Source organism: Pelodiscus sinensis, chromosome 1 (assembly GCF_052426305.1).
Source record: "Pelodiscus sinensis isolate ZL-2025 chromosome 1, ASM5242630v1, whole genome shotgun sequence".
Classification (NCBI taxonomy): Eukaryota; Metazoa; Chordata; order Testudines; family Trionychidae; genus Pelodiscus; species Pelodiscus sinensis.
Window position 1 is genome coordinate 194,668,110 of NC_143052.1, and position 24,792 is coordinate 194,692,901.

The 24,792-nt window shown below is 46.6% G+C and overlaps 1 protein-coding gene and 1 long non-coding RNA gene across 5 annotated transcripts in view; both read right to left on the minus strand.

Moving 5' to 3' along the window:
* The window catches only part of TMPRSS2 (transmembrane serine protease 2), a 48,535-nt gene extending 38,718 nt beyond the window's left edge, over window positions 1-9,817 (minus strand). The window contains exon 1 of one of the 4 annotated variants that reach the window (XM_075912161.2): window positions 9,499-9,817. The gene's annotated coding sequence lies outside the window, so the exon portion shown is untranslated. Of the gene's footprint in view, window positions 1-2,933; window positions 3,033-9,107; window positions 9,237-9,455 lie in introns of those variants that run through there. The other 3 variants (XM_025188399.3, XM_075912157.2, XM_025188400.3) reach the window with 3 other exon arrangements.
* A 9,918-nt stretch (window positions 9,818-19,735) lies between these two features.
* On the minus strand, window positions 19,736-22,735 carry LOC142826975 (uncharacterized). Its single transcript, XR_012901287.2, has 2 exons — window positions 22,572-22,735; window positions 19,736-20,227 (listed from the first exon to the last, which is right to left on the minus strand). It is a non-coding gene; the product is annotated as an uncharacterized LOC142826975 (long non-coding RNA).
* Between the last annotated feature and the right edge of the window lie 2,057 nt (window positions 22,736-24,792).

A 24,792-nucleotide genomic window follows, 5' to 3' on the forward strand; every position in this document is an offset into this window, starting at 1 on the left:
GGAAGGAGTGAGGGCACAATATGCTTGGAGGAAGAAGTGGAGCCAGAAGTGGAGCACTGGAAATTTGGCATGTCATTACAGCCCTGGAGTCTGTGCCTGAGCAAGCCACCACATATTAACTTTAGAAGAACCACATGTGGTTCTAGAGCAGTGATTCCCAATCTTTTCCAGATGGGGACCCATTTTGACAATTCAGGAAGACTAGGTGACCCAGGGCAATTCAAAAAATGTGTAAGTGGCTCCTTAAGAGCCACCCGGTGACCCTTTTGAAATGTAATGGCGACCCATATTTGGGTCTTGACCCATAGGTTGGGAAACCCTGCTCTAGGTAAACTACCTTTACAAAAGCGGTATCTATGGTGGCTGTAAAGTGCCAGTATGAGCCAGGCTACAGCACTGGGAGCCACTGCTAACTTGCTGCACTTGGGGTTCACATCCCTGAGCAAGACAGTTACAGCACAGTAACTTGCTGGTGTAAACAAGCCTAAAATATGGGTTGTTATTAAGTATTTCCTTGGCTATGCAAGACTTGATCATGACACACAATTCAGAACTTTTTCCTTAGATGACCTCACAACCCTCAAACAAAAAAAAACTGTGAATCAATACATGAAAGATGTTTGAATAATCAACATGCAAATAATCAGAAAGAATTCTGAAAACATGGGATTTTTTGTCATCCTTTCTTACCTCTTCCCTACCCCTAACCCCCTCCCCCCCACACACATAGTTTCTCCCCCAGGCACTTCCTCCAGAGTAGAAGAATGTCACATAACAAGCACAGTTGAATGTACTGTACAGGATTGCCAAGCAGAGGATGCTGTAAAGCTTATTTGGAGAGTAGATACATTTTCCAAGACTAACTGAGCTTTAGACATATCCCTAATATATCATTGAATCTGAACCATTGACCTTGCCAAAACCCCTTTAGTCACTGCTGTAATCTGCTGCCCCCAGGGACCTGGCAAACCACTGTGCAACAACAAACATGGAATTTTAGCCATGAACACGCAGCATAGACACTGGCAATATCCAACCAGTCATAGATCTCGGGAAAGGGAAGCTCAAGTCCTACTGTATTTTAATTATTATTGTATAGTTACTAATATGGCATTTTAATAGTTCTAATGTTTAATACAGAGTACAAAGTGCTTCACTAATGTTCTTAAGAAATTGGGGAAAATTCCTCCAAAAGATTACTAGCCAACTGATTCCATGCTATGGGAAATCTTCAGCTACTCTGTGTCAATGCTACCAATGTCTTAATTCAGTTGTAACAGTAAGTTTTGAACCTCAAAAAATACAGTCTGTAAAAATCAGGCATTTCCTCCCAGTCTACCCAATTTGAAAATGAGCCAAACAAACTATTAAGAAAAGACAACATCAAATCCCTGTTTGCTTGTTCTAATCAGTCATGGTTCAAACATGCATGTGTAGCTAAAACTAAAAATAGAACAAAACACCTGTAATTGATCACTATTCCTTTGTTCTAAATGTCGTAGATTCTTTACATTTGAACAATACCATTAAATATTTGAAATCATTGTGGTATTTGAGAACTTATTGCACACTGTAAGAAAGACCTCTCAGAGCATAATGTCCCCAAAAGTCCCACCAGTTAAGTGCATTTACTCAATTACTAAAACAAGTAAACCAGGGGCAGGGAACCTTTTTTGGGTCTAGGGCTGCTGACCTACAGAAAAATCAGTTGGGGGCTGCACACAAGTGAGAAGCAAAAAACAAAACAAAAACAAAGCAAAAACAAAACAAAACAAAAAACCCTCAAAAACAAACCCCTCACTGATGTAGCCCCCAATTGAGGAGAAAGACACTCCCCACATTCCCTTTGCCCACTAGAGCCTGGAGGGAGGGGCAGCCTAGTAAATGTTGTATGCTCCAGTCCTGTGGTGGGGCAGCAGAGGGGCTGGAGCACCAGTGCAGGCTCCCAAATGCTGGGGAGGTTCTGAGCCTCGGGGGCTGGATCCAGGCAAGGTGGGGGCCACATTCGGCCCCTGGGCCTAAGGTTCCCCACCCCTGAAGTAAGCAGTCTCACAGTGGAACAACCAAGGTCTGAGTTTAAGAGCCAAATTCGTGATCAACATTGCCCAAAAAAGCCACAATAGTGCTAATGCATAGTTTTATTTACATTAGGAATATATATTCATATTTAAACAGTATGACAAGAGAAATATTCAGCATTTTCTGTATTATTTACCCAGCAAAATAACTGACCATTATTATGTCAATTACAATGGTTAAAAGCATCCTGACTGATTAATAATTAATTCACACAATGGTTAATAGCATGCGTTTCAAAGAGCCACGGGGGGCACTTTAAAAAGCCACTTATGGCTCACAAACCTGAGTCTGAGTATCACTGCTCTAGGGGAAGGAATTGATGCTCACAAATTCCTGACTTTTAATCTCGGCTCTACCAATGACTCAAAGTTCAACAGTAAGTAATCTTTTTTCTGACTCCATTTCCCCCTCTGAAAAATAGCAATAGCACTTACACACCACACACAGCATTCTGAATTACTGAATAATCGCACAAAGCTTTGGAAATGAAATCTGCTATTATTAGTTACATTCGCTTCCTCAGAATTGGCTATGGCTACACTGGAGAGCTTAGAGTAGAGCGGCCATAAACTCTCTCAGGTAGCCACTCTAAGCCAACATATTCCATCCAGTCTCCATGAGTGACAATAGCTATGTTGGTGCTAAAAGCTCTCCCATAGACATAGCGCTCTCCACACTGGTGCTTATATCAGTGTATCTTATGTCACTCAGGTTTTCACACACTACTGAGCAACATAAATTATACCAACATTAATTGTAGCATAGACACAGAAGGAAAGACAGCATTAGTTTTGATAGCAACAAAACAAGGCAAGTAGTACTTTCAGGGCAAGTACTTAAGCAAACACACTCACCTTAGTCTAGATATCTCCAGCCTCAAGACAACAATGTAAATGTCCTCCACCTTTGTACTCACTATACATTTTTAGCACTCTAGCTTCCTGAAACTTGAATCTTAGAGGATTACCTAGTTTCAGACACATGAATCAGCAGCAATTATTTATAGCTCTATGTAAGAGCAAGTATTTTATGAGGAAGGATAAGGAAGTATAAAATAAAACATAAGTAAACAAGCTAAATGGTAAATGATGCAGAAGCATGGCCCGAAACAATAAGTCATAACTAAACAAAATACGCAATTAAAAGTTAGCATTACATTACAGCTCGAAAAGTTATCACAGAATGGTTACTTTAGATAGGTCTACAAAACAGAGCTTCCAATGACACAGCTGTACCACTGCAGTGGTGCCATTGTAAGATCTCTTGGGAAGCCACTCTATGCCAATGTGAAAGCACTCTCCCATATTCATAATTAAACTACCCACAATGAGCAGCATTAGCTTTGTCAGCCCAAGAAGCTCTCATGCTGAAAAGTACTAGCCACACTACCACTTATGACAACATAATTTATGTTTCTCAGGGGGAGGGGAGTTTTGCCAATATAACTGGTAGGGTAAATATGCCCTTACCTAGCAATGTACATTGCAGTCTATTAAAATCTCCACATTATTATTTGTTAGTATAGTAATTCCAGCGGATCCTGAGCCAATTGTGCTAGACATTACATACATAAGAGAATCGCTGCCCCCAAAATTAAAATGTAATGGGAGAAAAAAAAACAGAATTCCCATTTCACAGATGGAGAAGTGGGGCACAGGCAGATTAAGAGACTTGTCCAAATTCACATAGAAAGCAGTAGTACAATTCTATTGCAAAGCTTTATCTTTGAAATGATATACTGTACTATACTTTATAGCCCTTTTGTTATGGATACCACAAATCATCCCTCCCTTTTATCAGTTCCCATAACTCAATTGTGATCACCTCCAGCTTGTCAATAAGATTACTGAAGAATTTTAGCAGGGTGGGAAAGGAGAAAACAACAGGGAAATGAATTGTTTTACAGATTCTCTTTGTGTGGTCTTATCACACATTGCCTAGTCTTTCCTACTCAGAGAAGATGTAGGGAGCAAGGGCAATATGCCTACTTAACAAGCAATACCTATTAGACTAATACACTTGTGTGTAAACATATTTTGTAATACAATTGTTAAAATATTCCAATTACTTTTCAAAAAGTATTTAATTTCGATAATCCATGCTCATTTGAGCTCTTGAACTGTATGTTCATCAAAATATTGACATCTTTGATTTCACCAGGGAAATATTACCAAATGCTTCTGTTACAATGTCCAAACACATTCTGGGGGGGGGGAGGAGAAAATCATTCCTGAGCCCTCTCTAAAGGTGTTCAAACAACCCCTCAACCACTCTAAGCTCTTTACTAGAAGCAAACTCCACACAGACCTGGTCACACCAATTCAAAGCAGCATCAGATCCTGCCACAACAGATGCAAAAATCTGCAGGCATATCTCCACTGCTACAGCGATCAACACACCACATAAAGACCAGACCCATTCCTATCACAGCACCCAGTGTACCTCATCCAGTAAACTAAATGTTCCAACTGCAACTATGTAGATGAAATAAAGCAACCACTATGTTCTCAATCTCTCACAGGAAAATGATGCAAGACAAAAATACTCCATTGCCTGCAACTGAATACTTTCCAGGAAGTGATCACTCTATATCAGTCTTCATCCTCAAAAGAGCCCTTCACAACACTTTCAAAAGATGAACCTGGGAGCTTAAATTCATCACTTAGCCAGACACAAAAAGTCATCCATTGAGCAGAGGCAGTGGGCATTGTTACAATAATATGTAACTCACTAACAATGCTCTGCTCAGATGCTTTCCAGCTCCTTTCCTCCCTATGACTGGCCAGGTGTTAATGGGCCACTTCGTTATGCTAAACAATCTGTTCCAGCTTGTATTTATTTACTGTGACACTCTGAATTCAAATCCCAGACCTCAAGTTGAGCCTTGTGAGGCTAGAAAGCTTCCCTCTCTCACCAACAGAAGTTGGTGACTATTACCTCACCCATCTGATTTCTCTGAACACATTGAGATAATTTAGCACTCTTGTTGGAATTTATCCTTGTGCAAAGGGGCCAACAGGAGATCTGTGTGCCACTGAAGTTCCACTTAGCCCTCAAAAATGTGCTTTTGTTGACATATGAGTGTGAGCTGGTACTTCACACCGGAGTGAATTCCATCTAATGCGCATAGGCTGAAGCACAGAGCCTCAATCACAAAAACCAAGATATTGTGAAAAAGATCATTCAAGTGTCAAGTAGAACTGGGAATTTTTTGACAACATTTTTCTTCTTGAAAAATGCTTCTTTGCTGAAATCAAAACTATTTTGCAGGAAACAGTTGGCTTCAATAAATTGTTAAATTTTTTAAAAAATTCAGAAAATGTGGGATCAATTTGGACATTTTCAAGATGAAGAATTCCAGCCTTCCATTTTGAAACTTAAAAAAAAGTAAGAGAAAAAAAATCAAAAGGAAATATTTTGATGAGCACAAACCAATTTGGAGGGAGGGGAATTTTTCAGTTCCTAAAAAAATTAACCTTGTCTTGATTCAGCACATAGAATTTCATCCCATCAACAACAAACTCAAGATGGGAAAATTATTTCAGCTTTAGTATCTGGAGAGAAGACTCACACATTGACAAAACATAAAGCTCCTATGTTCCTTGATGGTTTCAGAATACTGTATAACTGCTGTACTCTCCACTACAGTACTTAAAAGGTTTAAGAAAAACTGAAATGGTTCTATTTACATTGCATGCATACATTTCCAGTCCAGTCCACGGAACAGCAACGTTCCCAGGGCTCACATGCCACTAGTGCTCCCTCCAGATAAGTGTCACAGGGAAGAACTAGAGAGCCATATGGCAGTAGCAACATCCAATTTCAGCAAAAGAGCAACTCACCACACCCACATCACCTGACCCAGCATTCATAACAGAGGTACTTGTGTTTTTATTCTGGTAGGGAACAAAAATAATATCATGTGACTCAATTGGCCTACTACTATTCCACACTAGCAAACCAGAAATGGGAAGCACAAGGGGCAATGAAAAATGTTTGAATCCATTTAAAAAAATAGGTGGTCAATACTTGTCATTTACTAGTACTTGCTTTAGGAGAGAAAAATAGGCTAACTCCAAATAAGTATTCTGCTCTACAATTATTTATACTACAAAAGGTATCTAATTTATTATTTTGATTCTGCAACTTGCTCTGCATGTATAGACCCATGCATCTATATGTCATCCATTGACTTTATTAGAATGGTGCATGGGAACAGGGAACAGCAGCTTGAAGATTGGGATTTTAAAAACCTGAACTCCTTCAAAAAGTTACCTTGGTCAATACTAGGTATGTCAGTGGTTAACCAGTAAGCATCACCTTTATTGAGTGACGCTTACCAGTTACCAGTTAACCCATGTACCGGCTTGGTCCAAACATTCCCACACCGTGGGCAAAGGGCATTCCAGCCCAGACAGTGCAGCTCCCACAGGGCAGGCAGGGAGGCCACTCCACCCCATTTAAGCAGTTAACCAGTTAAATGTAACCTTTAACCAGTTAACTGATTAAACAGGATTTTACATCCTTAGTCAATAGCAATGTTCCCTGTAAGCTGTGCACTCATGTGGGAACACTGGTCAATACCCTAAACTGCTATTTAAAGTTGGTAGGATCTTTCCTGGTAGCACTACTGTGCTATATTTTACCTATATTAATAGTTTCTAAAATTATACTAAACACACAAGACAGACAAAAGTGTCAAAATAAAAGTTAAATTTCTCAGTCTGTTTACTTTAGTCAAGCCTTAATTTGTATTTCTCAGCTTATATGTTTTAACCCAACCTAATTTGAACTTGTTTTTCCTATAAGTCCCATGCACATTTGTATATCAGCAATGATTATAGCAAATTGCCTATCTTCATTAAATTTACCTCTACAGAATTTTTTCCTGATGATCAGCTGAAGTAACAAATCATTGAAATCAACATCCTTTACCCTCATTTTCCACTGTGGGCTGTTCCTTCTAGGTCTTTTAGAATATAAGCTTGCTAAGAAAGGACTGTCATTTCATGCCTTTTACAGAGCCTGGGACATTGTTATCACTTAATAAATGAGGTTTTAAAAACTGGGTATTTAAAAGAAAGAAAGGAGGAGTCCTGTGGCACCTTATAGGCAACCCGAAGTGTTGGAGCATAACCCACAGGACTCCTCGCCGCTTTTGCAGATTCAGACTAACACTGCTACCCCTCTGATAAAAGAAAGAAATTAACTCAAAATATGTCTCTCTCTTTAATCTACTTGGATTAATCCAGCCCTTACTGAAGAAAATGAGAATTGTTCTATTGACTTCATAGGTGTCAAATATTTCATTCCTAGAATCCATAGTTAATTTGGGCTGGGATTGAGGGGTGAATAGATTGGGGTTGGGGAGAGATACTGTATTAATTTAGTTTCAAGTGCATGACATTTGTACCTAAAATCCTTTGTACGAATCCATACAGATCAATGCTATTGCTAATGAATTATGAGTACAGGACTAGTAAAGAATTCTGAAAAAAAAAAAACCTTAAAAATAACCAATAGTATTGCAATGACTTAGAGACTAATAAAATTTGTAGATAGTATCATGAACTTTCATGGCACAATCCTCTTCTTCAGAATTCTGAGTGAGCTATTCTCAGCTCTGACAGGCACTCACAATAGTGTGACCTTGGACAATTGCTCAATCTCTCTCCGTTCCCCAGTTCCCTTCCCCCAAAACTGTGAAACATGGATAATATTTATCTAGGGAAGTATTAGGAGGTACAATTTAGTGCTTGTAGAACACTTATGCCTTTTTTCCAGGGATATCAAAGTATTCTATATTCCACCCGTGGTATTCACTCACCCTTGCCCATTCCTCATACCTACTGAGGTGCAGAAGATGGAAAAATATATTTGTCCAGGGTTTTGTGTTGTGCCCACTGCTGTACTCAAGAGATGTGTATGATGAGCAAGGGCATACCATGGTAGGTGGCTGAGTTATGCAGTCCCTAATCCTTCAGTCCTTACAAGAGTAGCACTTGCTATTGGCCCCATGGAAACCCAATGAGCTACTCGCATGGGTAAAGACTATTTGCACAATATCATAAATCAGACATTTCTCTGATAACAATATAAGGAAGTGTCCTTTTTTGCCTGTCAGATACTCTGTTACTATTATATACAGTTACTAAATATAAAGATCGGGATGTACAGGTTATTGTTTTGCACTTCAAAATGCTTTCCACCCAAGGACCTCAAAGTGTTTTGCAAATATTAGTAAAGCCTCACTGTTAGCTACTCTGTGCCTCGATTTCCCCATTGGTGAAATGGGGATAACAGATGCTTTCCTATCTGAATCCCCCACTAGCAGATAGCACCTGGTATTAACAACAAACAAACGTGCTAGGCACTCCTGAGATTATGTTTGTTAGATCCTTCTTCCCCTAGATTAGAACATCAAAGATGAGCCTAAAACTGACAAATGTCCAACAGCTAAGAAAAGGCAGGTGGTAGCAATCTCATTCCCTTTGTGCTTAGATGATCTCAGGGACAAAAGCCATCCTTTCCTCGTCTAATTACATCTCTTTGTGGGACACCTGCCTGGCACGGAGGATGGGTTATTTATGAAGTACCAGCTGTCATACAGAGGGACTAGAAGGGGCATCATAGGGTCCCTTTGGAAAGGCAACATTTCCTGTTCCCCACACACTCCCAGGGGAGACGGGCTGCTGAATGTTTGCCCAACACCCTGCAGACGGAAGGGGTCATTGCTCAGCAACAGCGACCCACCCACTAACCAAATCCCAGGCTGATCTCTCCCCCAACCAAGTCCCCGTCTTACGGCCGCTGTAGACAAGCCCGCCCCCGTGATTAACAAACGGAGCCGACACGAACTCCCAGGCGAGGCTCCCTGTCTTGGCAAAAAACTGCCGGAGCCACCGAGGCGCTGCCTTTGCCCGGCCAGCCGCCAAGTCCCTGCCAAGGACGCCCACGACGTTGCCGGTCCGGCCGGCAGGGTCTAGCCCCGGCACGTGTCCAGCCCCAGGCCAGCGCGCCCCACTCACCAGCCCGCTCAGCCGGGAAGCCTCGGAGCTCTGCCCAGCGGCGGGGAGGGGCCCCGGGTTTGCCCTGCTGCTCCCCCGGGGCCAGGACTGCGCCCCCTGCCCGGCGGGAAAGCCACGGAGCCGGCTGCAAGCGGGGAGGAGCCTGGCGGGGGCAGGGGGAGTCCCCGCCCTCCCTTCCATCGCCTGCCCCGGCGCGGAGTCCCGGGGTGAGCCCGGGCTGGAAAAGCCTGAGCGCCGCTCCCTGCGGCTGGCCCGGGCAGACCCGCCCCCAGGGGAGCGCCCCCCGGCTCGGGTGGGGAAGGAGCTGTCGGGGGTCGCGAGGCCAGCTGGGGAGCTCTGTGCGCTTACAAAAGCCGCGGGCAGCCGCCGAGTCTCCGTGCGCCCCTCTCACCGTCCCTAGGCAAGCGCAGCCGGGCTGGGGCTTGTCCTGTAGCCTTTGCAACCGCCCCGCTCCCGCTGAGCCCGCACGCTCTGCTCAGGGGAGTGAGGTCCCGCCTGACGGGTGCCAGGTGCAGCCCGCCTCAGGGGAGCGGGAGGCGGGCGTTCAGTCAGGCTGCCATCTCGGAAAAGGCAGGAGAGGGGCCAGTTAGAGGAGCAGCTGGGCTCGTCCCCCTCAAGGACCCTGCCGGGTGTCTTTGATTCGGTCCTTTCCCCTCAAGAAACCACGTGCAGCAGCCACTTCTCCCCCCCGGCGATGTCTGCCGCGCACACATTCCAGGAAAGAGCAGAGCCCTTTCTGACACCTCACCTTCCCCGCCCTTTGCTTTCATTGGTCTTGCTTTGGCACGGGAGGGGACAAAGCGTTACCCTTAATGGGCTCAGACACCAGGAGGATACGGGGCAAGGTTATTCCTGTTTTAGACGTCGTCTTTATTATTTGAAGCAGCCTCTGCCCATAGTGGCCCAAAGCTCACTATGGGCAGAGGCTACTCTGGCAGCAGCACCTGTCTGTGGGGTCCCAGCTGGGAGCTGGACCCTCCCTGGACAGGGACACCAAACAGACCCAGTTCGTGGTGACCCGGCTGGCCGTGCACAGGAGCTGCTGGGCTCAGCGTGAGCCAGGACTGAGCAGTCCAGGCTCACCCTGGTCTGCAATGCTGTGCTTCTGCATTTTAAATGTAATAAGCGCTTAGCAGCTCTTACTACACTTAAAATGTAGAGCCACAGCACTGTGGCTCCTGGATCTGGGACTGCGGGATCCCAGCTTGAGCCAGCTCCTGGAGCTAACCCAGCTGTGGCTCTGCAGAGCAACCCTTATTAATTGTGTAGTTGATACAAATTGTATTAACTATGTGATTAGCCAGATAACCACAATTTGACATCCTTATTAGGCCCAGGCCAGAGTAAATAACTCTGACATGGTTTTCTTTTACCTGAGATAAGCTATTGCTGTTTTGGGTAAGAATTTCAAGTAACAAGTTTCTTAGTGGATTAGAATAAAGTGGATTATTTTATTTATTTTAACTTAAGTAACTTTGACCTGTTGGTTTTCACTTGCAATCACTTAAATCACTTTTGTTTATTATCAAGAGCAGTGTCAATAATTGTTACCTGGGGAAGGAGGAAGAAGCAACCACTGCACATATCTCTTGTTCATTGATAGAGGGCTGACTTAATCTTTTTCTGTGTAAAATTTTACACAGAGTTAGATGGATTTATTTGGCATTTGGTTTCCTGGATGCTGAGACCTTATAGCTGAGCCCTTCCAGAGCTGAACTGGTTCAGCATCTGTATTGTTCTTCAGATGGCCAATAACCCCAACTCCGTGCCATGGCTGTGGGAGACTGGAGCTTCTGGCCCAGCAGGGCAGGAAGGTGGGCATTAGTTGCTTGATCAGCACATCGGGGGACATCTCTGTGATCCAACTCCTCCCAGAGACCATATGGATCCACACATATGTTTGCCAGTGTGGATTCAATTATTGACTGAGGTAGGGGGTGTAGTGTAGTCTAGGCCTCAGTGCAGTTCTATTGAAATGAGTGAAGTTCCATCAGTTTACACCACTTGAGGATCTGGGCCAATGAGTGCACGTCAGATGTGGACATATTCAATCAGTTTTTCAAGAAAAATGTTACATTCCTATTCATTGCTTGTCAGCTATCTAGACCCCAGGGAATACATCCAATCAAAGAATAGACTGCTATTCCTCTTGACCCCAGGAGCCAATCACAGTTCAGGGCCCTGAAAGCTGGAAACTGGTACTTTTGATGAAAACTTATTTATTTACAAGAAAGGTACAAAATCCTGTTTTCCCAAAAGAAGGAGACACCAAAAAACAGCAGTCAGTTTCTTTGTTTGCCAAGTCCCTTTCTAGCCAACACTATGTACCCCAAAAGCTTTTACTTGTCACTTTATCTCAAGGCTGTATTTCTGTTCTTCCAGGCTGTGTGCGCTTGGCATTCTCTCTCTCTCTCTCTTCTGTCCCCTCTGTCTCTCCTTGTGTGATGTATCTGTCCCTCACAAACAGACCAAACTTCTTGGGACACAATACTGAGCTGCTACTCAGCTATTCCATGTGCCTGTGTTTTTTTGGGAGCTCCTGTTATGTTTCAACCACCTAATTATAATAGTTCTGCACATTTAGCCTGAATGGAAAGTGGTGACCATTCCAAATTGTCCTTAATCTCTGAGTACAGGACAAGAAGCAATGGGCTTAAATTGCAGCAAGGGAGGTTTAGGTTGGACATTAGGAAAAACTTCCTAACTGTCAATGGTGGTTAAAACACTGTAATAAATTACCTAACGAGATTGTGGAATCTCCATCACTGGAGATATTTAAGAGCAGGCTAGGCAGAAACCTGTCAGGAATTATTTAGACAGTGCTTGATCCTGCCGTGAGGACAGGGGACTGGACTTGATGACCTCTCAGGGTCCTTTCCAGTTCTAAGTATTCTATGATTAAAATTTTAGGTACTTATCTATATGCCTAAATATAAATGTCTTTATTTTCAAAGATTCCTACTATGTCTTAACTCTGATTCTTGCCTTCTTGTGACATGCTCTCAGCATTATGTGCCTTATGTTCATTTTGCATGTCCATTGATCATCAAAACAATACAGGCTACATTATCTTCATACCTATGTGCACTCAATTCTTTTTCAAATCAACTTGCATCCAACCTGTAACTTAGTCCACTCTTTATATCACTATTGAATTTTGAAGACATGTTTAACAGAGATGTGGTTAAGACTCAAGAGAGCCTGAGGTAAAGCCTTCTCAGCACCAGGGCCCAGGCTCTCAAGTACTGCTTCAAAGAAAATCTGGAAGAATCTAACCTTTTTTCATGTTATGCCATAAACCTCACCTTTTTGCCATAGTTTTTCTTTCAAAACTAGAGTACAGGCAGTCCCCGGGTTACGTACAAGATAGGGACTGTAGGTTTGTTCTTAAGTTGAATCTGTATGTAAGTCGGAACTGGCGTCCAGATTCAGCCGCTGCTGAAACTGATCAGTTTCAACAGCGGCTGAATCTGGACGCCAGTTCTGACTTACATACAGATTCAACTTAAGAACCCCAGGCATCCCCAAGTCAGCTGCTGCTGAAACTGATCAGCGGCTGATTCCAGGAAGCCCGGGGCAGGGGCTTCCTGTAGTCAGCCACTGGTCAGTTTCAGCAGCGGCTGACTTGGGGACGCCTGGGGCAGAGCAGCTGGGGTGCTGCTGGGTTGGTCCAGTAGCGCGGCCGCTCCTCGGCGCTACTGGACCAACCCAGCAGCACCCAAGCTGCTCTGCCCCAGGCGTCCTGATTCAGCCGCTGCTGAAACTGACCAGCAGTGGCTGAATCAGGATGCCTGGGGCAGAGCAGCTGGGGTGCTGCCGGGTTGGTCCAGTAGCGCCCAGAGCGGCGCTATGGGACCAACCGGCAGCGCCCCAGCTGCTGTACCACAGGCGTCCGGAGCAAAGCCGCGGAGCACAGGGGCAGCGGGACAGCTCAGACGCGCTGTGGCTGTCCTGCTGCCCTTGGGCTCCGCGGCTTTGCTCTGCTTTGCTCCCCGTCTCCCTGGTCTGCAGACCAGGGGAACAGGGAGCAAAGCGGCGGAACACGCGGGCAGCGGACAGCCCAGACGCGTCTGGGCTGCCCGCGTGTTCCGCCGCTTTGCTTCCTCTCCCTGGTCTGCTGGAGACCAGGGAGAGGGCCCCATTCGTAACTGTGGGTCCGACATAAGTCGGATCCGCGTAACTCGGGGACTGCCTGTAGAAGTAAACATCCAAAGTAAAGCTCACAGTTATACCAAAGAGTAGCATAGAGGATTTAGAGGCTTTCAGTATTCAGAAACACAGAATATTGGGGGAAGGGAGAAATTCTTCTCTATCACCTTGCCCTGGAGGAGCAATACTGTCAAGAGTCTTCATAAGCAACCCTTCCTTCTCTCTATATGCATACCACAAAGTGAGCCTCAGTGAGCAGCTTATCTGTTATCTAAAACTAGCAAAACAAGACTGAAAAAAAATTCAAACAATGTCCTTGGTTTACACTCATTGAAATTCAGTGTAAATATAATTGCACTGTTACCGAGAACAGAAAAGCCTGCAACCTGAATCAAAATATTGGAGTGTAGTATGAAGAAAATAAGCATTTAACCATTTTTATGTATTGTATACTTTTATACCCATTTGGGGTCATTTACACTGATACATGCTGGCTGTCGTAATCTATCCCAGTAAGGCAAAACTGCCACAAATCCAGCATAATTGGTCAATTATGACTACTTTTGTGTCAGAGGGGTTTGATATAACTGGAATGCAGCAATAAATCTAATCACTGAAGCAGAATAAATGCATATTGTTAATAAACATGTGAATGTTATTTGAAAAGTGAATTTTTAAAATGTTTTTATATGAAGGAAAGTGATTGGACTGTTAATTGAATTGATATCAACTAACAACAACTTTGTCAGTTCTGATTAATTGCTGTTGGAGCAAATTCATTGGCATCAGTGATACACAATCAGATATTCTGAAAAGCAGGAGAAAAAGCTAAATAAAATGAAACCCAATAAATAGAAAACTCCTAGGTCCCCACTTCTGAATAAGTACGACTTCTGACAAGTGGAAATGAGAAGTGAAATCATGCCCCTGCATAGTTAGTGGCAAAACTCTTAGGGTAGGTCTAGACTACATGCCTCTTTCGACAGAGGCATGTAAAATAGGCTACCCACCATAGTCAATGAAGCGGGGATTTAAATATCCTTGGCTTCATTAAAATAAAAATGGCTGCCACGCTGTGCCGGCTCAGTTGATCATCGGCACAGCGCGAGAGTCAAGATGCAGATCGGTTGACATGAGAAGCCTGTGTTGACCGCTCCGTTATGCCCCATGAAACAAGGTTTACAGGAGTGGTCAACAAAGTCTTCCCTTGTCGACCAATCCGCGTCTTGACTCACGCGCTGTGCTGACGATCAGCTGAGCCGGCACAACGCGGCGGCCAATTTTATTTTAACGAAGCCAGGGATATTTAAATCCCCGTTTCATTGACTATGTCGGGTAGCCTATTTTACATGTCTCTGTTGGCAGAGGCATCTAGTCTAGACATACCCCCACTGATTTCAACTGAGTCAAAATTTCATTCCAGATGTTTGACGCTCGTGTGGGGAGATATTTAGAAGGAGATATTGTAAAAAGATCAAATGCTGATTCTGAAATAATGAACTCTTAGATCAACTGATAATTTCTCTATTGCGAATAGAAAACCTATGGACCAGTTGTTCTTCTGGATCATTATTTCATCAAGTGTGGTCCGTAGTTCCCTCTAAGGTACGCACCTGTGCGGGCATACACCAAAAATTTACCTCCTGACCACCTTCTCAGCAGAGCTGCACAGTGGCTGCTCGGCTGCTCCTGGGTGGAGCCATGTGGAGGGCAGCTGCCCCACCCCAGGAGCGGCTGAGCAGCCACCACACAGCCCTTACTCTAGCTTCAGCCCTTTTCCAGGGCTGGAGCTGCAGCCAGGGTAGGCCACATGACAGCTTCTGAGGCTGGAGCCCGGGCCACAGTACTAGAAATAACAGCATGGCCCTGACCCAGGAGCAGGTGCACCACAGCCCCGGCTCCAGTCCCAGAAGATGGGGTAGCCACCTACCATGCAGCTGCGCCTCATGTGCTGAGGCTGGAGCTGGAGCCGCAGAGCTATTGTTAGTACTGTGGTCCCGGCCCCAGCCAGCATGCAGCTTCAACCCCAGCTGCTCCCAGGGCAGGACTGAGTGGCAGGTAACTGCCCCATGTGCCGGGACTGAAGCTGGGCAATGGTGCAGCTGCTCCTGGGCTGGGGACAGGATACTACAAATAGCTCTGCAGCCCTGGCTCCAGCCCCAACACATGGGGCAGCTGCCTGCCATGTGGCCCTGGGGGATAGAAGGGGTTGAGGGGTGCAGGTGTCAGGAAGGCAGAAGGTGACGGAAAGGGCAGGGGAACTAAGGGGAACATGGGGGTGAGGAGAGGAAGGGGCTTGTATTGAGGAGGGGGGCAGGGTGGGAGAGGAGGGAGCCAGAGCTGGAGAAGAAAGGGGGAGGCACCAAGTGACAGCTTGGAGGAGAGACAAATGCCACGGGGCCAAAAAGAGACAATGAGGGGAAATAGCAGGGGGGATGGGAAGGTGTCTGTGAGGGTGAGAGAAGGGAGGGGATAGGGTGATGCTGGGAGAAGAAAGGGGAGGGGCAGAGGGAAGGGACAATGGAGGCAAGAGGAAGGAAGAGGAGAAGGGGAGGACTGGGTGCTGGGAGAAGAGGGGTTGAAAGGGGTGGGAATGAAGAAGTGGGGGTGGAGCAAGTCATGTGAGAGGGCACAGGGGTGTGTGAGGAGAACTGGGGCAGAGGCTGGTGAGAGGGTAGGTACCAGGGAGGAAAAGGGCAAGGGAGGAGGTGTAGGGAGGGCAGGAACACTGAGGGAAGGGGGAGGCACCAGGAGAGTGCAAGGGTTAAGGGAAGGTGCAGGTTGCCAGGGAGATTGTGGGAGTGAAGCAGAAGGGCAGACACAGGAAGGGGAGGGATGGGCACCAGAGGGCAGAGGAGAGAGGTAGGGCAGGTGGATAGAGGGAGATGTTAGAAGAGGGGAGCTAGAGAAAGGGTGGGCTTGGGGGGGAAGGGCAGGTGCAGGGATCAGAGAAGATGGGGGGTGGAGCAGGTCCCAGGAGGGCTGGGGGAGAGTGAGAAGGGCAGGAGCCAGGACAGTGGGGAGGGAGGGGGTAGCAGCAGGCACCATGGGAGCGGATAGGGTATGGGGAGGGTGGGAAACATGGCAGCAGAGGGGAAAAGGGAGAGATTTATAACTTAGGTGCCACAGTGGCAAACATCCGAACAAGCGCACATGACCTCAGTATTGATGAACAAGACAGAACTCACTCCACTCATGGATGGAAAGTCTTAGAGGGAACACTGTGGTCTGAAGCGTGATTAGTGCTTGACTATAACTGCTGTATTACTTTACTGAGCACTTGCATGTGATAACTAGAGATGATTTGTGGCAGGAAAGCATGGCCTTCTGCTAAAACATCTGACCAGGAAGTAGAATGTACAATCCTATTTAATCAGCTAACCAGACAAACATTTTGTTTAACCAGTTAACTGATTAAAGGGAGGGGGAGGAGCAGCAGGGTTCCCTTCCCCCCCCCCCCACCTGCCACTGAATTGAAGCACCCCCTCCTCCCTGCCACAGACAGAGGATGCTCCAGCTCTGCTAGAGCAGTTACTGCCCTCAGAGATGAAGTATTAATACTTATATTTGTAAAATGCTTAGAGAGGTAGAATGGAATATGCTTTTGAAGTGCAAAGTAGTCATAATTTGTACTGTTACCATTCAAGTTTTTATGTCCCATCTACGTCAGTTAGAACCATTCATTTATCAAGAATCAGACGTTGTTTTCATTACAAGATAAACTATGTAGATTAAGTCTTAAAACTGTAAATCATTAATGACTTCTTGTAGCCAAAATACGGATATAGCCCATTAGGTAAATCCAGATAAATTATAAGGAAGTCCTCTGTGAATGTCAAATAGTTATAGATTTGCTGCAAAAGTGCCCAAGATTAAACAAGCCAAAGTTAACATAATGATGTATTGACGTAAAATAAATTTTGCAGTAAGTGGAGTTAACATATTCAGATCATGAGAGCAAATTCCTAGCACTGGAAAAATAAATTTAAGAGGGGACTCCTGAAATTCTTTAGCATGCATTAGTGAAATTGCACATTGCTTTAAATGCAATGATATCTCTAAGATAACTCAATGATACTTTCATCTTCTGGACCTCTGACATGGAGTGGATTTCCACCACAACTTTTCAATAGTCACCACCTGCCCATCAAACTCCCTTAAGAGCATTCCTACACTAGCATCAGTTTCCTGGACATAATGATCAGCTTAATCAGTGGACCACTGAAGACAGGTATATATAAGAAATCCACCAATCACCACAGCTACCTTCACAGATCTAGTAAGTACCCTAAACACACCATACATCAGTCATTTACAGTCAGGCATGCAGCTATCACAGACAGGATATGTACCTTAACACATTTTAGACCTCCTTCACCAAACAAGGACACTCCCGCAGAGAAATAGATCATATCTTAGAATGGGCCCCCCAAATAACCCAGGAGAACATGCTTCAATACAGGGAGGAAATCCCTCTGACTGCATACTCCTAGTTGTTACCTATCAACCAACATTGGAATAATTGTGGAGTACAAAACAACTACAACTCATAGGGTACATCTACACGACAGCGTTATTTTGAAATATCTTAGATAGAGTGTCTACACACAAAATGCATTTCAAAATAGCGTTTTGCTATTTCGAAATAGCGCATCCACACTGATTGGATGCTAAATTGCATTTAAGGCCAGCTGGTTCCAGCCGGGTATCAGGTCAGGAGATACTTTGTGTGGCTGCTGCCTGAGGCTATCTGAGGCCTTGCTTAAAGGGACCTCCCAGGACAGCCGGTTCTCAGGTTTCCCTGCTTGCTTGCCTACCTCGATGAGGGACAGCAAAGCATTTTTTTCTCTGCGTGTTCTGGTTGCCCTCACTCGGGACACCACAGCACTCTGCAACACGGAGCCAGAACTGCCCCTGGGCACTCTGGTGCTTCTTTTGGATGTGTTGCTGCAAGCCTGGCAGCACTTTCTGGAGTCTGCCTCATAGCATCTGCTGCAGCCCAACCCCCCGGCTGTCATCCGGACCCTCCTGGGATATGTAGAGGAGCAGCTGCAGCTCCTGCATGCCAGCGTGCCCCGCCACATCTGGCATCTGGACACCAGCAGCAACTCATGGGACCACATCATCCTAGAGCACTGGGGGAGACCAACAATGGACCCAGAACTTTAGGGTGAAGAAGGACACCCTCCTCGAGTTCTGTGAGTGGCTCGCCCCTGCTCTGCACATGAGGCCCGCCATTCCCCTCCACAAGTGTGTGGCCATTGCCCTCTGGAAGCTCTCCATGCCGGATAGCTACCAATCCGTGGGGAACCAGTTCGACCTGGGGATATCCACCATCAGAACAGTGCTTATGCAGGTATGGCAGTCTCCAGCCACTGTGCCAGGAGAGGGGGTTCAAGGAGGGGATGAGCTGACCTAGGGAAAAGGGAGAGAGGTGGTGCAAGTCCCCTCCATGGGAGGGTTTGTTCTGTCCCACCTGCACTAAGGACTGCCTGTGGTGGCCATGATTACTAGGGGGGTTGCTCCTGGGGAATGGGGGTGCGGGGCAGTGGCGGGGAAGGAGCACTCTCAGCCACCCTGGCACCTCATTGACTCTTAGTTTTGTATGTCCTTCTGCAGGTGATCAAGGCCTTCAATAGAGTGCTGCTCCACAGAGTCATCCGCCTTGCCAATGTCGACGTGCTCATCAAGGGGGTTTGGCGCTCTGAGCTTCCCCAACTGCAGGGGGGCTATTGATGGGACACATCCCCATCCATGCCCTGGAACACCAGGCCTCCCTCTATTTCAACCACAAAGGATACTTTTCCATCATTCTGAAGGCTGTGTCTGACCACCAGGGCCACTTTGTGAACATCAATGTGGGCAGGTCCAGAAAAGCACATGACACACATGTGTACCACAACTCCTCCATTTGCCAGAGGCTGCACACCAGGACTTTCTTCCATGACCGCCACATCAGAGTCTGGGAGGTGCACATGCCTGTGTGCTTGGTGGGGGATGCAGCCTATCCCCTACAATCCTGGCTCATGAAGCCCTACACAAGACACCTTAACCCTCCCCGACAGGCATTTAATGCCAGGCCCACATTGTGGTGGAGGGTGCCTTCGGCCAGCTGAAGGCCCATTTTAGATGCCTCTTCACCCGCCTGGACCTCTCCGAGCGGAATATTCTGCACGTGGTGGCAGCATGTTGTGTGCTGCATAGTTTGTGCGAGAGAAAAGGGGAGGCTTTCCTGCCAGTCTGGATGACAGAGGCCGAGCACTTAGCTGGCCTGTACATGCAGCCCCACATGGCTACCAACCAGGAGGCCTATCGGGGGGCTGTCCATATCCAGGAGGCCCTATGGGAGAGCTTCCATGTGGAAGAGGACTAAAGTCTCCCTGGTGTGCCCCACTGGGGGCTTGTGCCTCATTCCACCCTCACGTCCTTCCACTTACCCCTCCCTACCTCCTCTTCCTGATGTAGAATAAAGACACGTGTTGACAAAAACAAACTCTCTTGATTGAACAAAACTGATTGATTGAAGGTGGGAGAGGGGAGGGGTAAACCTGAAAGGAGGGAGCTGAAAGAGGGAGGCAAGGGGAGGAAGGGAGAGAAGAAGCTCAGGGTGGGGGGGTCTTGCCAGCCCACCTGTCTCCCAGCACTGCAGGTGCGGAGGCCTCAGCATCCCCGTGGAGGGGAAAACGGGGGAGGAAGTAGCAAGAGTAGGAGGAGGAGCAGTAGCTGGGGAGGCAGCAGGGGCTGGAGTGGCAGGAGGCAGATGGCACAGCCCTGGGCAAGCAGCTCCTGCCCGCTCTCCCGCTGGAGCTGCAGGTCTTCGTGCACCCAGTAGTCCGGGGTGCGGTGCAGGCCTCTCAGTATCCCCAGGTGCTGCCGCTGGTACTCCTCCTTACGAGTCAGTCTGCTGAGTGCCCGGTTGCGGGAGGATGTCCTGGGTGGAGTGGTGCGCCCTGCACTCACAGCTGGTGCAGCTGTGGAGAAACAAGAGAAGTAGTCAGTTATCCTTAGGGACACAGTGAGTGAAGCCCAGCCCCACCCGCAAAGCGAGGTCGACAGATCTCCATACCATCAGAGCCAATGTACTAGCACAGAGGCCATGTTCAGGATATCCTGCTATTCCCTGGAGTGGGAGCTGGCCTGGGAGTTCACCCATGCCCGTGCGCTGTATGTGGTGTGGATCTATGGGGGGAGGGGGAAGATGTCCCCTGCCTCTGTGTAGAGGGGGCGTGTGGAGGGAGGGCATCCTGCTGTGTCCCACTCCGGGTTCAGGAGCATGTCATGTGCCTTCATACATACACGTGTGTGGGGAGTGGTATGGCACATGCACAGGTTGCTGCGTGAGCGATGGCCAGCAAGGCCCACGTGAGCGGTCCCTGGTCTCCCTCCCATCCTGCCCCCCATAAGGGGACAGTGATGGCACTCACATGTTGCCTCCCTGGCTTCGGACGACACCAGCAACAGGTCCGCTGGGATGGCTCGGGGGCCCTGGCTGCACGGCATGCTCCCTCTGGGATCCTGCGGCTCCTGGCCCCCCTCCTCCTCCTCTTCTGTGCCCTGGTCAGGGCCCTCTGCCCCAGGGTCGATGACCACCTGGGGGGCACGGACCGTCTAGCCCCCCAGGATGCAATCTAGGGCATCAAAATAGGGGCAGGTGTCTGAGTCTGCCCCTGTTTGGGAGTGGCCCCCATAGGCCTGGCATACACCTGCTGCAGTTCCTTGGTTTTCATCTGAACTTGCTCCTGGGTTCGGATGTGGCCAGGCTGGCAGCCATGCGGCAGTAGACAGATGCGTTCCTCCGTCTAGTGCGGAGATCATGGATGTTGCAGGCCTCCCCCCAAACCTCAATGGGGTCCTTGATCTCCACACTGGACCAGGAAGGCGCCCACCTTTTCTGCAGGCTCCTGGGAGCTGGCAGACTGGTCCTGGGGAGCGGTGGAGGGCTGGTTGCCAGTGGCTGGCTGGTTCATGCTGCGGCCTGGCTCAGGGGCAGCAGCAGAGTACCTCTGGGTTGAAAGGCCTGGTGCTAGTCACAAAAGACTTTAGCCAGACTCTACTCCTTGAAGCACTCCGGGGAGGGAGGGAGGAGAGGAGTTTTCCTGTTTGTACCCAGAGTGGCCACCAGGGCACCCTGGGAAGGGCTAGAGGCACCCTATTTCGAAATAAGCGTCTACACAGCACTTATTTCAAAATAGCACTTTCAAAATAGGCGCTATTCCTCGTGGAATGAGATTTACCAATTTTGAAATAAGCCCTCCACTATTTCGAATTAATTTCAAAGTAAGAGTTGGCCTCTGTAGACACTAGTACAGTTATTTCAAAATAACGGCTGTTATTTCGAAATAACTTTGCTGTGTAGACATACCCATAGTGAATAGGGACCACATCCTGAAAGAAATCTTTCCTGGACCCCCTCTTCTGGCCTTCAGATAATACCCCCACCCTTCGGCATCACCAAGCTGGTCATTACAAGCAAACTCCTCACAGATCAGGCCACACTAACTCAAATACCATCACACCCTATCACTACAACAGATGCAAAACCTGCAGCATACCTCCATTACTACAATAATCGACCTCTCCTACAAAACACCCTTCAACAACCCTACCAGTCTTTGTCCTTAAAGGAAACCTGCACAACAATTTCAAAAGACAGGCCTGCAAGTTTAAATTCATAACTGTACTAGACACTAAAAAAATCATGAACTCAAAGGCACTGGGTTTATGGCAAATTGCAACAATCAAACGAGTCCCTCTTTGTCCTATAATTGGAAAGGTAATAATTGCCCACTTCACCTTGAATGATCTCTTACAACACATTAACTCCTTATACTCTAACCATCTGTTTCCTTGTATTTAGCTGTGACACCAGAGTACCTTACCCAGACCTGAAGAAAAGTTCTGTGAAAATCGAGTTTGTCTCCTAATAGAAGTTGGTCCAATGAACGATATTACCTCACGCACCTGGTCTCTTTAAAACAATGGAATTTTAGTCTTCATCCTGAAAACTGTCACCCCCATTGTCACAGAATAGAATTGCACCAGCCTCCAGACACCAGCGGTAATGGCATAGTTGTGATTTTCAACTACTTAATAGCCCATGGATAAGGCTGCATGTCTGTCATGAAAGTCACAGATTCCATGAATTTCTGGGACCTCTGTGACTTCTGCAGCCTGCCAATGCACCCAATCCCAAAGCTCACCAAACAATTTGGGCAGCCCTGAGGACAGCCTCACTAGTTTCCCACAGCAGTGGCAGTCATGGTCCCAGCCAGCCCCCCCTGCCACCAGCTACAGCTGTGGCGGCACCCCCCTCACCATTGCCGCCGGCAGCAGCGGTCCCATCCCAGGCAGCAGCAGTGTCAGCAGTCTTGGACTGCTCCCTGGCAGTGGCAGTTCCATGATGCCCCCGCCCACGAGCACTAGTGGGCTTCCCCCCAGGAGCACCAGCAGGCACCTCTGTGCCCATCCAGAGCACCAGCGGGTGCCCTCAGAATATCCAAGATTTAGTCAGGAGTATATAGTACAAGTCACTGACAGGTCACAGGGCTGTGAATTTTTGCTGATTGCCTATGACCTGTTCATGACTTTTACTAAAAATAACAATGACTAAATCTTAGCCTGGGGTGGATTTTGCTTTAAGATCCCTTTCAAGGCTTTGTTTTATTTTCAGTACCTGCTGGGTAGTTCATGCACCTGTGCTTCTCTGCTTTTTGTTTCCCATGTTTTGGGGCTTTCATTTACTACTTTTAATAGGGAGGAAAACAGAATTTCATGATGGTTGTGTTACAAGAGCTAGTGAATAGCAGGCTAACGTAGGCTCTTTCCTGGTGGAAAGGATTTCATGTGAGTTCTTTTATTCTGCCAAACATGAACCAAGGTTGATCAAAAATACTTCACTGGGAGTATTCTCTCCAAACTTCTGTGGTACAGGCTATCAGAACAATTTGTACTTCCTGGTGCCAACATGCTTTCTTTGATCACACTTCTGTTTATCATACAGCCATCAGAAAGAACTAGAAGAACATTTAGCTGTGCACACTACACATTGTACAACAAGCAAACTAATGTTTACCTGGTGCATACTGTTTTCTCTTTGTCACCATCCAAATGGAAATTGCACAAACAAAAGTACAAATAAATCTTTTTCCCAGCACTGCCCAGGAACCATGTTCAATGCATTGTGCTGTTGAAGCTGCATAAAACTATTCAAGCAGTGTAGTATTTTGTAATCATTTACTCCTGGCTGAAATATCAAGAGGCCTGCCTACATTCCTGATTGCTTTCTTCTGGCTGCTGGGGGAGGAATAAAAGAGGCCTTCATTTTCTCCATTTGACTGTTGGAAGAACAAATGTACGGTGCTATACCCTGTTTCTTTGGTGAGGGGAAGGTAAATTTTTCCAAACCTCCTCCTGGCACTCTACCTTGCTTGAGCCATATATGCACATGTCAGAGCAGAGAGCGTTCTGCAATTAGATCAGGTACGATCAATGAAGTGTCAGCAGAACCAAGCCACATGTTCAGCAGTTCTCTCAAATCACTGGTTTTAGCTGTCTAGAGAAAAATAATCATGTTTTGTAACAAAGCATAGGGTATGTCTACACTACCCCCCTAGTTCGAACTAGGGGGGTAATGTATGCATACCGAACTTGCTAATGAAGCCCGGGATTTGAATTTCCCGGGCTTCATTAGCATAAAGCCGGCGCCGCCATTTTTAAAAGCCGGCTAGTGCGAACCCCGTGCCGCGCGGCTACACGCGGCACGGACTAGATAGCACGGATTAGGTAGTCCGTGTCGCGTGTAGCTGCACGGCACGGGGTTTGCACTAGCCGGCTTTTAAAAATGGTGGCGCCGGCTTTATGCTAACGAAGCCCGGGAAATTCAAATCCCGGGCTTCATTAGCAAGTTCGGTATGCATACATTACCCCCCTAGTTCGAACTAGGGGGGTAGTGTAGACATACCCATACTGAACAACTTTGAGCCTGTCACTCACCATATCACGTAATTGGGCTTGTTATTGGCAAAAACATTGGTGTTAGCTCTGTGTAAGAAGAAAGTCTATTCTTGAGATGAGCCTTTTGTTGAAAAAGTTGAAGAAATGGTCTAGGTCGGTCTAAAACGAGCCAATAAAGCTTATAACAAACTTCACATTTCAAAAATTTCCTGTTAAAAGGGAACACATTTTTCACAGAGTTTTTCATGAGAGATATTCCCATATTTTTCACTGGCTCTACAAAACATGGTGAAATTCTAACCCCGTTTAAACAGATCAGAGTTTTTCCCCACCTTTAGAATGCAGTTTTGCTTAAAAGAGTTATTCTTAAAGTTGGCATTTTGTAGTTCTGTATATCTTGCCTCTCTGATTTCCAGATGAAATCCACTTAGTTTTGTGAAATTGTATTTCTAACCACTAACCCTGCAAACTCAGCCTGCAATCTGAAAGCTAAATTGGGTTTTGTGCAGCTCATGCATTACAAACATTAAATATACCTGGTATAAAAGTAATGGTATGTACTTAGCTACTTTGTTGATAATCC